Source organism: Nelumbo lutea, chromosome 5 (genome assembly GCF_056320005.1).
Source record: "Nelumbo lutea isolate HS-2025 chromosome 5, American lotus-T2T, whole genome shotgun sequence".
NCBI classification, from domain to species: domain Eukaryota; kingdom Viridiplantae; phylum Streptophyta; class Magnoliopsida; order Proteales; family Nelumbonaceae; genus Nelumbo; species Nelumbo lutea.
In genome coordinates, this window is record NC_142688.1 from 69,352,102 (window position 1) to 69,364,190 (window position 12,089).

Genomic DNA, 12,089 nt, shown 5'->3' on the forward strand with positions numbered 1-12,089 from the left:
GATAGGATTAAGAAGAGTCTTAATCCAAATACAGATTTGGATAAGGGGCAACTCCTGATATGATCAGGATCTCAAAAACCCTAGAGAAAAGAAAAGTAGTTCGCCATCTATTTCTCTAGCTCCCTCCTGTTGCAGCCGCCACCACCTGTCACAGTTCATTTTTTCTATCAGAGAAAGATCAAGAAAATTTCTTGATATCAGTCTTTGTTGAAAGGATGATTCAGTTTGGTGCTCATTGTCATCCAAAGGATTCAGTGTGTAGGATGCACCATGCTAGTTCTGTTCCATAGTTGTTGTGTCATCTTCAGCAGGAGCAGATCTTGGTTCCTTTTTTGGGCATGAACACCAACTTTGGGAGAAATATTTTCTCTGGATCAAGTATAATTACTCCCTTTTCTTTTTGGTTCAGATCTGGTTCGGTTCTGATTCAAGTAGGATCCTTGAATCTTGATTCTAAAATTAGGGAATGCAATTCCCAGTTGAAAGGTAGGTAGAAAATTTTTGAAATTCGCCCACCCATTCCACATCTGTTTTGGCATCCATATGATGGATTCTACCATCCCTTTCCGTGGTATCAGAGCCACAGGTTCGAATCTTGAACCAAGAATTCAGATCTGAACCATTGCAATTCGGTAGTAGTTATTCTATCTGGGTATTGCGCAGTTTGCTGTTTTATTTCTAGAAATTATTTCTTGTTGAGGGTGATTGATCTGAAATTAATTTTATTAAATCTGAAATTTATTTAGAATGGTTCTTGATTTATTTCTTGATTTAATGGATTGTTCCTACCTAGAGATCAAAGTGCAGAGTTGGCGCAGATTGTCTGCGCATTCCATTTGTAATTTCTATTCAATTCGGTCAGTAAAATAATTATTTTTTGTTATTTTTCTAGACTGAATGTATAGGATTCAATCAAGGATGTAATTAATTAATAGAAATAGGATTTCTATTTTATTTTATTTTCTTGATTGAAGAAGATGGCGGTGCTGGAGATTTGCAGATGGAGGGATCGCATTCTACGTTTTGCAGTTTATGAAACTACAACCCTAGTGACTAACCTCAGTTTTGCAGGTGGTGAGAACAGTCCACATCTGATTTATGATTGTCTAAAAATCAAAAATATTAATTTTTGATCTTTCCTTAATTAGTTCTTGAATTGAAAATCAGTTTTGGACCATCTCGGACCAGATTGCACCAAATATGTTTGGACCGAATCTAGGGTTCGAAAGGGGACTGCTTTCAGTCCAATTTTCTCACACTACCAGACCCAAATCTGATGTTCAATTGCAAGGATTAATTCAGCCCAACCTGTAAAGCCTAGTTTTAAAAGGTTAAAACTGCAAAAGCCCATTTTGTGAGGAAAGCTATATGGGCCGAACTACTAACTGCTATTCAGCCCATATAGCTAGATGATATTAATTGTTAATGTTGTGTTTTTGTTGGGCTGTTTAATGGGCCTTACAGCTAGTGATTGATTGGATCAATTCTTCCATATCATGTGGTGTGGATGTTTGGTGTGCTACAACCATGGGCCATAAGCACTTGGCCCATGATGACTCATTAGTAGTTCTTGTGCACACCATGGATGAATGCACATCATTGCCATGGTGTCCCATAAGGTCATTGGATGACCTCTCCTTGCTTGGTGGGCCCCACAACCCTAAAAAGGGAAGTGTGCGGAAACTCTAGTCGATTTAGGCCCACTAGAAATCTTACTTTATGAAAGTCAGTGGGAGCCACTTTGGTTTGACCTAAATTAGAACTAGGGCGTAATTTTGTTCCCTCCGGTAATATGAATGCATGTGATAGGGAGATCCATATGATGGACTCTTTAGAGGCCTTCCATCATTAGCACGATGATGGGTCCTTCAGTAATGAGGAAACACACAATAAAATGGGGCTATCCATTTGTTGTTGGGTCTGTCAGAGTGTTTCATAAGATGATAGGGGCATCATAGACCGATGTGGGAGGGACTTCACCAGAAAATGGGAACTCTCTCACGATACCTTGGCGTAACCTGAATATGATGGGTGAGCATTCACTGGACAAAAAGGTTTACCTAAAAATGGCTCTGAACCTTGTCTAAGAGAGGCCAAAGGGAAACTCATATGATGAGTGGATGTGATCCGTCACAGAAAGGTGGTGAGGTTATGCAGCTGAAACAGTTGGATCCATGCACCCTATGTGATTTCCCCATTTCTAGAGACATCTCGCCGTCTCCGTCACTAAGATAGGAGGGAAATCTCAGAGATGAGCAAATAGAAATGGAACATAGATTAAAAGCCATATCTATGTAGGTAACATGAATCAAACTAAAGGTTGTGGACTAACGTATTGCTGTTTTACAAGAAAATGGAAAACAGACAATTTGCTAAGTTGCTTGACGACAACAAGCTTAAGGGACCCAATTATGCCGATTGGTACAGAAACCTTATGCTGGTCCTAGCTTCAGAAAAACTGGATAAGGAGGCTAAAAATCCTACTCTGGATCGTCTGGGGGACAGGGCTTCTGAGGCCCGAAGGAGAGAATACCAGGAATGGGAGGATAAAAACTCCCTGGCCTGCTGCTATATCACAGCCTCTTTGGACAATCCGATACAGAGGCAGTTCGATTAGATCGAACTCGCCAAAGACATATTTGGTAGTCTGAAGACTATATGCGAAGAGCAGAATCATTCTACTCGACAAAAGGTCCTGAAATAGTTCATGACCGTGCAAATGACTAAGGGGCAGCAAGTGCATGACCATTGTCATCAGATTATGGGCTACATAAATGAACTAGAGGTCCTTGGTTCCGGGCTAGATCTTGTCACACAGATCGATGCTATTCTCAACTCTCTACCTCCATCCTTCAACCCGTTCATTATGAATTATAATATGAACAAGCTGAATGTCAGCGTCCAAGAGCTTAACAATATGTTACAAAGAGCCGAGAAATTAATAAGGAAGGATGAGTCGATAGCCATGCTTGTTGAAGCTGGCAAATCTGGCAAGAACAGGAAGGGCAAAGTGAAAGCCTCAGAAGAAAACCACCAAATCTAAGAAACAAAAGAAAGACAAGGCATCCAATGCCTGTCACTTCTGCAAGCAGGTCGGCCACTAGAAGAGGAATTGTCCTACCTACCTAGAATCTAAGAAAGGTACTTTCAAAACTTGTGTCATGGAAACTAATTTGCTAGTAACTTTTGTGTCCTAGTGTGTTGACTCCGAGGCTTCAACTCATTCGTGTAATTCACTACAAGGGTTCAAAGTAAGCAGAAGGCTGAGTGAAGGAGAAGTGACACTATACTTGGGGACTTCTGCAAGTGTTGCAGCTACGGCGATAGGAACCGTAGAATTGAATTTAGAGAAGGGATTCTTGTACTGAAAGATTGTCTTTATGTACAAAATCTAAGAAGAATTTTGATTTCTGCTTCTAAACTATTTGTGGATGGACATACTGTCTCTTTTAGTAATATGATGACTATCAAAAGGAACAACAAATTCATCACATGCGGGGAATTGGAGAACGGTCACTACGTTCTACATCCTTCTCTAGAAGCTAATCTAACCAAAACTACATCGGCCAAAATCCCCAAGAAAATGACTCGTGACATGGTAAGTCCCACGTACCTATGGCATTACTGACTTTGCCACATCGGTATTGACCGAATCACAAGATTGGTAAAGGATGGTCCTTTCAGTTTTCTAACCGTAGAAGACCTTCCCACTTGTGAGCCTTGCCTTAGAGGCAAGATGACAAAGCGACCATTTAACAATAAGCCTGAAAGATGTACGGGCACACTTGACCTTATACATAGTGATGTATGTGGTCCCCTGAGTGTTAGGACATGCAATCAACACGTGTATTTTGTTGCCTTTAACGATGATTTCTCACGATATGGTTACGTGTACCTAATGAGACATAAATCTGAATCCTTTGAAAAGTTCAAAGAGTTCAAACAAGAGGTCGAGAAATAGTTAGGGAGAGAAATTAAGGCCCTTCGATCGGATCGAGGTGGCAAGTATCTCTCTAACGAATTTAGGGACTACTTGAAGGCCAATGGGATTATCTCACAGTTGGCTCCTCCTGCAACACCCCAGCTTAATGGTGTTTCGGAGAGAAGGAATAGGACATTGCTTGACATGGTCCGATCACTTCTCACACGCTCAGAATTGCCCACATCCTTTTGGGGATATGCATTGGAGATCGCAATTTACGTACTGAATAGGGTTCCAATCAAATCAGTTCCGAAAACTCCATAAGAACTATGGACTGGAAAGAAATCAAGTGTCAGACACTTGAAGATTTGGGGTTGTCCTGCGCACGTTAAAAGAACGAGAGCAGACAATTAGAATCCAAGACTAGTCATTTCCTGTTTGTAGGCTACCCAAAGGATTCAGTGGGTTATCTTTTCTATGACCCAAGTGAGCAGAAAGTGTTCTGGATTCGAAATGCCATGTTCTTAAAGATGGATTATATCTTGGACACTCATCATCAGGAAATAGTTCTTGATGAGGAGAGCTCAGGATCAGTGAAAGATGTCCCACAGGTTCCAGGTAGTGACCAACCTAGAAGATCCACACGGGTATCCAGGCCACCAGTCCGTTATGGTTATGACCAGGATAGTTACCTGGTGGAAGCCTTGACTAGTGAGGAGGATCTCGTGACTTGCGCGAAAGCTATGTTGGACATAGATTCCCAGAAGTGGGTGGAGGCCATGAGAGCTGAGTTGGACTCGATGGAGGCCAATGGAGTCTGAACTCTAGTAGATCCGCCCTCCGGGATAAAACCAATTGGTTGCAAATGGATTTATAAGAGGAAGAAGGGCCCCAATGGCAGGATTGAGACCTACAAAGCTTGTTTGGTGGCAAAAGGGTATACTCAGAAAGAAGGTAACGACTATGAGGAAAGCTTTTTGCCCATGGCCAGGCTTAAATCCATTAGGATCCTGCTAGCTATAGCAGTATATCATGACTACGAGATTTGGCAAATGGATGTCAAAATCGAGTTCTTGAATGGAGATCTTAGTGAAGATATCTACATGCAGCAGCCGCAAGGCTTCATTGCTGCTGGTCAGGAACACATGGTATGTAAACTTAATAGATTCATATATGGACTTAAGCAGGCTTCTAGGAATTGAAACATCCGTTTTGACTCTACCGTCAAATCGTTTGACTTTGAGCAGAATCCGGATGAGCCCTGTGTTTATAGGAAGTCCAATGGGGATAAGGTCACCTTTTTGGTGTTATATGTGGACGATATCATACTCATTGGGAATGATGTAGGAATGTTGACTTCGGTCAAGGTATGGCTTTCATAGCAGTTCTCCATGAAAGATCTTGGAGATGCTTCCTATATACTAGGGCTTCGACTCTATAGAGACAGATCGAAGTGGATAATCAGATTATCTCAGGCTGCTTATATTGACAAAATTGTCAAAAGGTACAGCATAGAGAACTCTAAGAAAGGAAACGTTCCTTTCAGGCATGGAGTCACTCTCTCCAAGAAAATGTCTTCCAAGACTTCTGAGGAGATTGAGGGCGTGAAAGTCGTTCCTTATGCCCCAGTCGTAGGGAGCATCATGTATGTCATGCGGTGCACTCGCCCTGATATTGCTCAGGCAGTGAGTGTTGTAAGCAGGTTCCGGGCCATCCCAGGGCAGGAGCATTTGACAGCTATGAAGAACATACTTAAATACCTTCGAAGGACAAAAGAGTTTTGTCTAGTATTCGATGGTAGTTCATTGCAAATTCTGGGGTATACTGATGCCGATTTCCAGTCGGATCCAGATGATAGAAAGTCTACATCTGGGTATGTTTTCATGATAGGATCGTGTGCTATTTGCTGGAAAAGAAGCTAACAGGGATTGATGGCAGACTCCATAATCAAAGCCGAGTACATTGCCGAAAGTGAAGCTACCAAGGAAGCTATGTGGATGAAGAAGTTTGCTCACGAATTAGAAGTGGTTTTGTCCAGCACATCACCCATCCCATTGTTGTGTGACAACAATGGAGCGATCGCCCAGGCTAAGGAGCCCCGGGCCGACTCGAAACCAAAGCACATCGAGAGGAAGTACCATGTACTGTGGGAGATCGTTGGTAGAGCGGACACCCTGATTCAGAAGGTAGCATCAGCGGATAATTTGGCAAAGCCATTAACTAAGCCACTCACACAGAAGGTGTTTGAGAAAAACGTGGAAAGTATGGGAGTCTGGCTTGTACCAGATTGGACCTAAGTGCAAGTAGGAGCTGTTGGACAGTTTTTGTATGCCCTTAGCTTCAATCAGTTTTGATGTACCTTTTGATATTTAATGTAAATAAATGAAGTACATGTTTGATTCATGTTGTGTGGTATACTTCTATGTAAGACCCTAAAATTGGACACTTAGTGAGATTTGTTTTGGTTTTAAATGTTCATAGCAGTTGGTTAAGTCTGGGGAGATTTATCCTGCCAAGGCTGACACTAGTGTGCTGCCAACTGTTGGGGTGGCTTGTCTCAGCCGCCAGGGTGAGACCCAAGGCACATGCAGTGTAGGATTAATTGAACCCTTGAACCAGACCAGATTTCCAGTATTGCCCTAGACCTTGGAGATTGATGGGAAAAACTAAAAAGTTACACCTAATCCCTAGACACAATTATGGTATTGCACTAGGTGTAGGATTGGGCTGTCATTGATATGCCAATCAGTGAGATCCTTAGCGGGGATCAAAACCTGGGTATGTTGGGACAGTCTGAGAATTCATCTGAGTGGGTGATTATAGTGACAGGATCAGCCCCTTTGTCAGACAAAGTTACTGATCGGGGATGAACTCTCTCTGATGGAAACCAAACTGCTGGCAGTTGATTTCAATCGTTGGAATTTTGTTTTGCAAAATTTATATATATGATGTATATTTAAGTATGGTTTCAAAAAATTGATTGCAAATGGTTTTAATTCTCAGGATCCATGTAAGTAGAGAGTGCAGCAATATTCCTTGCAACCAAGGGAGAGGTCCTCTTTTGTCGAGCAGTGCTTAATCATTATGGCTGATTAGATAGTTTTGTATGCCCTTAGCTTCAATCAAATTGATGTACTTTATGAGTTTATTGTAAATGAATAAAAGTGCATATTTGATTCATGTTCCCTTGGTATGTTTCTGTGTAATACCCTTAAACTGGACACTTAATGAGACTCGTGTTAGTTTAGAATGTTCACAGCCAGTGGGTCGGTCTGGGGAGACCTATCCTGACAAGGCTGACACTGTGGTGCCACCAAGTTGGTTGGGGTGGCTTGTCTCAGCTACCGGGGTGAGACCCTAGGCACATACAGTGTGGGATTAATTGAATCTTTGAACTGGACTAGATTTCCAGTATTGCCCTGGACCTTGGAGATTGATGGGCAAAACTGGAAAGTTACACCCGACCCCTAGACTCGATTATGATACTGCACTAGGTGTCGGATTGGGCTGTCTTTGATATACCAATCAATGAGATCCTTAGCGGGGGTCAAAACCTGGGTATGTTGGGATAGTCTGAGAATTCATCTGAGTGGGTGATCATAGTGACAGGATCAGCCCCTTTGTCGGACAAAGGTAATGATCGGGGATACACTCTCACTGATGGAAACCAAGACTGCCGGCAGTCGATTTCAATCGTTGACATTTGTTTTGCAAAATATATTTTATATGAGATATAAAAGTATATATATTATGGTTTTGAAATATTTGCAAAAGGTTTTAATTCCCGGGATCCATACTTGAGAGAGTGCAACACTGTTCCTTGCAGCCGAGGGAAAGGTCCTCTCTTGTCGAGTAGTGTTTGATCATTATGGGCTGAGAGGTTAAGTGTAATTCCATTGAGGATAATACCTGATGGGCTAATCTTGCATCTGCCCACAGTCCCTAGGTGTTACAAGGTGGCTTGGCTTAGGGACCACTTAAGGTAAGTGTTGGGCCCATAGAGTCCATCTGATGGGTTTTTCAGGGGGTGCACTTTCCATAACAGTGTATTCGACCAGGCCTTGTAACAAAGGTTGGGCTGAACCCATGTGGCTGATGTGTAGATCAATGTTTGGGTCCCACGCCATACAAGGAAGCCCAACTAGGCAGTAGTTTGGAGGCTTAATGAACACATAACCCCTAATGGGACTTAATCCCATTTTGAACTGGGCTAATTTGATTAGTCTTTAAGGGGTGAATTCTGAGATAAGATCAGCTGATAGGATTGGGCCCACACCCTATCCACTCAGAGAGTCTAAGATCTAAATGAGATTTTGATTTGGAAACTTCCTAATTAGATTAGGAGCTGGCTAATCTAATCTGCAGATAAGATATGGATTATCCCTTATCTTAAAGGGACTTCTAATCCAGATATGATTTGGGTTAGCAACTCCTAATGGGATTAGGAGCTTATCCCTTTAAGTCTATAAAAGGAAGAGGGGGCGGTAGCTTTTACATATCCAAGAGAGTCACCAGCAACAGTCTTGTCTTTAGAGCTGAGATCACATAAGAGAGAATTTTGTACCCTACCAATACTCTCTAGTCGCCTCCTTCCTGCAGCCACCGCCTATTGCAGTTTGATCTCCATTCCTTGGGGTAAATCAAGATTGGATCTTGATTCCAATCTTTTGGAGAAAAGATTGGTTGGAGTTATATTCACAAGCCGTCCAGGTGATTTTTGGGAAGAATCAAGTTCTTAGGAAGGACACTGTTGATTCTGCTCCACCTTGCACTGCGCCATTTTCAGTGGGAGCAGATTTTGGTTTCTACCTTGGGCGCGAACACCTCCGTTGAGAGATATTATTTCTCTGTATCAGGTATTATCTCTCTCCTCCTTTTGGTTCAGATTTGGTTCAGTTTATAGTTCAAGAATGATCATTGAAAATATGATTTTCTAAATAGGGAACTCGATTCCTAGTTGAAGGGAAAGAAAAATTTTTGAAATTCGCCCCCCTTTATTCCGCAATCTTGGGTGTCCATTTGATGGATTTCCTATCCCTTCAGTGGTATCAGAGCCATGGTTCAAATCTTGAACCATTCTATTTCAGATCTGAACCTGCGCAAATAGGGAGAAGGCGTTCTACCCATTTTGCGCAGATATGGGTTTTGGGAAATTTGTTCCCAAAACAGATGGACAAATAATCTGAAATTATTTTTAAATAAATTTGATTATCATTTAGAATAGTTCTTTATAATTTTCTTGATTTATGGGCTGTTCGTACAAGAGGAGATCGAAATCTTGGTTAGCGCAGGGAGAACTACAAGATTTGCAGTTTATTGAATTTATTTATTACATTTGGTCTGTAAATTTTTTTTTTTTAGACTCAATGTATAGGCATTCGATCTTATGTAATAATTAATAGAAATAGGATTTCTATTTATTTCTATTTTTGGATCGAAGATGGCGGCGCAGAGAAGGAGATTTCGCAGATGGGAGATTCGCTATCTGCGATTTGCAGTTTAAGAAACTACAATCAGTGATCTAACCTCTATTTTGCATGATGGAGTGTGCGAACAGCCCTGATTAACTGTTTTTGTTTTTCTTTTATCAGTTATTTAATTTCAGATTATTTTCTTGAATTAAGGATTTAATTAAAAATCAAACGCTAGACCCATTCGAACCAAGATTGGTTCAAACTGTTTGGAACAATTCTAGGGTTTAATAAAGGCTGAAAGTCAGCCCTAATTTTCCCACTAATGAGCCTAAGGATTGATATTTAATTAAATGGTTAATTCGGCCCAACCTGTAAAGGCCCAGTTTTAAATAGTTAAAACTGCAAAAGCCCATTTTAAAGGATAAAGCTATATGGGCCGAACTGGGTAACCCTAATTCAACCCATATACCAAGATAATATTAATGGTTAATATTATGGAATTTTAACGGGCTTCCAACGGGCCTTATAGATAATTAATTGATTTGATCAATTTATCCCTGCATGAGATGTATGGATGTGTGATGTGCTGCGTACATGGGCCATAAGTACTTGGCCCATGCTCATATGACAGTGGCTCTTGCGCACACCATGGCTGAATGCACATCATTGCCATGGTGTCCCTTTTGGTCATTGGATGACTTCCCTCAGTGGTGGGCCCCACACTTCATCAAGAGGTCACGTGCGGAACCCTAGCCGATTTAAGGCCCACCAAAATCTGGCTTTATGAAAGTCAGTGGGAGCCACTTTGGTTTGACCTAAATCAAACTAGGGCGTAATTTTGTTCCCTCCAGCTAATATGAGTGCATGTGATAGGGAGATTCATATGATGAATTCTCTAAAGGCCTTCTATCATTAGCATGAGGATGGGTCCTTCAGTAATGAGGAAACGCACCAGAAAATGGGCTATCCATTTGTTGTTGGGCTTGTCTGAATGTTTCATAAGATGATAGGGGCGTCATAGACCGATGTGGGAGGGGCTTCACCAGAAAATGGGAACTCTCTCACAGTGCCTTGGCGTTCACGAATATGATGGGTAAGCACTCACTGGACAGAAAGGTTTACCTAAAAATGGCTCTGAACCTTGTCTGACAGAGGCCAAAGGGAAAACTCATATGATGAGTGGATATGATCCTTCACAGAAAGGTGGTGAGGTTATGCAGCTGAAACTGTTGGCTCCATGCACCCTATGTGATTTCCCACATTTCCAGAGACAACCTGTAGTCTTCGTCACTGAGGAAGGAGAGAAATCTCAGAGATGAATAAATGGAAATTGATCGTAGATTAAAATCCATATCTATGAAATGAACATGAATCAAATTAGGTTGTGGATTGATGTTTGCTCTTTTTATCAGAAAATGGCAAACGGATCTTTTGAAAAGCTTCTTGATGACAATAGGCTTAAGGGCCCAAACTATGCCGACTGGTACAGGAACCTTATGCTGGTCCTAGCTTTAGAAAAGCTGAACAAAGTAGCAAAGAATCCTGCCCCGGAGCGTCCGGGAGGTTGGGCTTCTGAGTCCCGAAGGAGAGACTATTAGGAATGGGAGGAGAAAAACTCCCTAGCCCGGTGTTACATCATCGCTTCCTTGGACAACCCAATATAGAGGCAGTTCGATCAGATCGAACTTGCCAAGGACATATTGGACAGCCTAAGGATGATGTATGAAGAGCATAATCGTTCTACTCGGCAAAAGGTCTTGAAGCAGTTCATGACCACTCAAATGTCCAAGGGCCAACAAGTTCACGACCATTGTCTTCGGATGATGGGTTACATCAACGAACTGGAGGCTCTTGGATCCGAGCTAGACCTCGCAACCCAGATAGACGCTATCCTTAATTCTTTGCCTCATTCCTTTAATCTGTTCATCATGAACTATAACATGAACAAGCTGAATGTTAGCTTGCAAGAGCTCAGCAATATGTTGCAAAGAGCTAAAGAACTGATTAAAAAGAATGAGCCTGTAGCTATGCTTGTTGAAGCTAGCAAAACGGGCAAGAGAAAGAGGAAGGCAAAGAAACCTAAGAAGAAAGCCACCAAGGGCAAAAGGTAGAAGAAAGACAAAGCATCTGATGCATGTCATTTCTGCAAGAAGACTGGCCACTAGAAACGGAATTGTCCTGCCTACCTGGAATCCAAGAAAGGTAATTTCGAAACTTGTGTTATAGAAACCAATTTATTGGTAGCTTCTGCGTCCTGGTGTATTGACTCCGAGGCTTCAACTCATGCGTGTAACTCATTGCAGGGGTTCAAAGTAAGCAGAAGGCTGAGTGAAGGAGAAGTCACTCTCTACTTGGGGACTATTGCAACTGTTGCAGCCGCGACAATAGGAACCGTGGAGTTAATTTTTAGAGAAGGAAAAGTTGTACTAAAAGATTGTCTTTATGTACAAAACTTAAGAAGAAATTTGGTTTCTGTTTCAAAACTGTGTGCAGATGGTTATTCTGTCTTCTTTAGTAATACGATTACTATTAAAAGAAATAACAGATTCATCGCATACGGGGAACTGGAGAACGGTCTCTATGTTCTACATCCTTCTCTAGAAACTAACATAACCGAAACTATGTCGGCTGAAATCCCCAAGAAGAGAGCCCGTGATACAGTTAATCCCACGTGTTTGTGGCACTACCTACTTGGCCACATCGGTGTTGACCGAATCACAAGGTTGGTAAAGGATGGTCGTTTGGATTTTCTA